This window comes from Chenopodium album, chromosome 17 (assembly GCF_948465745.1).
Source record: "Chenopodium album chromosome 17, dcCheAlbu1.1, whole genome shotgun sequence".
NCBI lineage: Eukaryota > Viridiplantae > Streptophyta > Magnoliopsida > Caryophyllales > Amaranthaceae > Chenopodium > Chenopodium album.
In genome coordinates this window covers 43,967,081-43,970,587 of record NC_137850.1, presented here as the reverse complement: position 1 = coordinate 43,970,587, position 3,507 = coordinate 43,967,081, and positions in this window count along the sequence as shown.

Here is a 3,507-nt window from a genome sequence, read left to right as displayed (position 1 = left end):
TTTTGATGCACATGCAATTGATATCTTAACGAATCAGCCATTAGAGAAATCTTTGCAGAAGATGGAAACATCTGGCCGCCTGCTTAAATGGGCGATTGAATTGTCTGAATATGTTATTACATATAAGCCAAGGGTATCAATTAAAGCACAGGATTTGTCTGACTTCATAGTCGAAACATCATATTATGAAGAGGAGGATGATACCGGCACATGGAAGGTATCAGTTGACGGCTCATCTGCTTCAACCAGCTCAGGAGCTGGGGTAATTATGATCTCTCCCCAGGGAGATGTGTTCGAGTATGCTGTTAAGTTCAAGTTCAAAGCCTCGAACAATGAGGCAGAATATGAAGCAGCGTTAGCAGGGATACATCTGTGCATATCTGCGGAAGCAAAGCGCATTGAGATGACAACTGACTCACAATTAGTGGCTAATCAGTTCAACGGCACTTACGAAACTCGAGAGCCAACCATGACGGCATATTTGGAAAAACTCAAGAGCGTTACTTCTGGTCTGGAATACTTCGAAATCAAGTTAGTTCCTCGAGCAATGAACACACAGGCAGACGCCTTGGCTAAACTTGCAAGTTCAAGCTTCAATGACTTAGAGAGGACGGTTATGGTAGAGGTTTTGAAAGAAAAAAGTATTGACGAACAACCTCCTAAAGATGTACATTGTACAACTATGGGACGAGAATGGTATGACGATATCTTGGCTTACAAGATACATAATGTCCTTCCTGCCGATAAAACAGAGGCAAGAAAGGTCCAAAAAGATAGCGTCTGGTTTATCATGTTCCGAGGTTTTCTATATAAACGGGGGTTTTCATTACCGTTGCGACGGTGTATAACGGCTTATGAGTCGGCAAGACTGATAGAAGAAATACACGAGGGTGATTGCGGATCATGCGGGGGGTCGGTCAATGTCCTTGGAAGCAATGAAGCGGGGCTACTATTGGCCGACAATGAATGCGGATACCATGGAATATGCTAAAAAAGTGTGACAAATTCCAGAAGTACGGGCCGGTTATTAATCAACCTCCAAATGATTTAACACCCATTCTTAACCCAATCCCATTTGCTCAGTGGGGGATGGACATTATCGGGCCGTTTATGTCAGCAACAGGTGGTCGTAAGTTCTTGATTGTGGGGATAGACTACTTCACCAAATGGATAGAAGCAGAACCGGTAACAAAGATTACAGCGAATGAAGTAAAAAAGTTTATCTGGAAAAGCATCTTTACGCGGTTCGGATTGCCGACAGCAATGGTGTTTGATCACGGATTACAATTTGACTGTAGCCCGGTAAAAAACTTTCTAAGCATATACAAAGTGAAGTTTGCGTATGCGGCAATATGTCACCCGCAGTCAAACGGCCAAGCTGAGGCCGCTAACAAGCAGATACTAGGGGCAGTTAAGAAAAAAAGTAGAAGACGCTAAAGGCTTGTGGGCAGATCTGATACCTGAGATTTTGTGGGCAAATCGTACGACAACAAGAGAAACTACGGGGGAATTTCCTTTTAACCTCGCTTTCGGCTCAGAGGCAGTGGTTCCGGCAGAAGTGGGATTACCTTCTTTTCGGGTACAACACTTCTGCGAAAGTCAAAATGATTTGTTGCTTCGACAACAATTGGATTTTCTACCGGAAGTAAGGTTGACGGCTGCCATAAAATCTGCGGCATACAAAAACCGAATGAGCCACGCTTTTAATCGGCGCGTCAATTATCGGGCCATGGAAGATGGTGATTTAGTTCTGCGCAGAACGGCCGCAACCGGCAAAGGGAACGCAGAGGGTAAATTTACTGCAACCTGGGAGGGGCCTTACCAAATATATGAAACACTTCGACAAGGGTCTTATCGGCTAATGACCCTTGAAGGTGTTCCCTTGAAAAATGTTTGGAACGCTAGTGTATTAAAGAAATATTTCATGTGAAATGTAAGTGTGTTCTATTTTATGTAGTATAAGTTTTGATGACATGTTGTCATATGTAATTTTTCGGCATTTACTAGTATTGTAACCTATTTCAACACTTATGAAATACAATCACATTACCTACTTTCGATACGATCTGACCACAACCTAGCTAGCTGACTCGATCGTTCAAGTGAGGGAAGAATAAAAAATAAAATAATAATGGACCTCAAGGGGAGTTGAATGTGCGGTCTGATCCACTGCCTTTGCTCAGCTTGACAAAGGTTGGATACTTTATCTCGGTATGTTTTATATCCGATAGTCAGCACAGGCATTACAGAGTTTTCCCAGAATTTGTTTACGAATAAATTCTGCCTAAAAACTCGGGGAGTATTATTGGTAAGGTATATCTTGGAAATACCGATAACAAGGTGTTAGGGGTAAGATGTATTTTGAAAATATCGATAACAAAGTTGAATGCATTCTTAGGTTTTCTAAAAAATTTTAATTCGCAAAATTAAATACCGAGAAATATAATTTTGAAAGCCGAAAAACGTAAACTCATATTAAAAACCAAGGAATAACTAAAACGCGATTCAAAGAGGGCGATCATTACGTGTTAGTTAAAAGGTAAATAACTACCATATCATAAAACAAAGTAATATGGTAAGGAAGTAAATAACTAGCTGATTAGAAATAATTGTAACGAGTACAGACATACGCAAAAAAAATATTCAAACGATCAAAAGAAAAATTGTTGCATAATACAGACAGGTGTAATTGTTTAAAACATAGAAACGGGTACAGACAAGCATAAACATTGTAGCCCAGAGATGACTTCCCTCCTGATTAATTCTTGTCGGCCTCCTTGGTTGATTCAGCCGCGTTAACAGGCCCTTTCTCAGCTTCTTTACTGGAGGGACCGGCAGACCCATCTTCACCAGCTTGAGTGGTAACAGGGCTATTGATAAGGGCGTCATCAAACTCCACTTCCGGCAACTCGCGTGGGTCTAGGTTTGTTATCACAGCATGCAGGGGGAGCTCGTCAAAGTACTCACTCTCACAGCTGGTAGGAGAGTGGTTCATCTCTTCGTTAAAAGCCCTCTCGACGGCCTGCCATTTCGTCGAATCCCACCCCTAGTCAAAGACCCAGCCGGCAGTATACCGGTCAACCAGCAAGTTGGCGTAAAGGTCGGTCTGCAGGAACCGATTAACGGCTCGGCGCCTGATTCCCGGCTTGTCGCGCTCCATTTTCTCAACTTGGCTGGCCAGCTGTGCCTCAGCCTCCTTTTCATCCTTCAGGCTCTGCTCGAGGCTGGCTACCTTCTTTTGCAACAGCTCCTGGTCCGTCAGCTTCCTGTTTAGCTCAAACACTTGCTTTTGCAGGGTCTTCACATCAGATTTAACCTTGTCGCGCTCCTTGACGACGAGCTTGCAAGCGTCGTCAGCCTTCTTCAGCTTGGTCTCGGCGTTATTGGCGGCGCGCTGATAATGCTGGTACATGTGTACCACCTCGACAGTAGAGTTGACGGTCTAATTGACGATAACAGAAATTGCCGTTAGTAAACATAATACAGGTTTATAACGTAGGAATGATA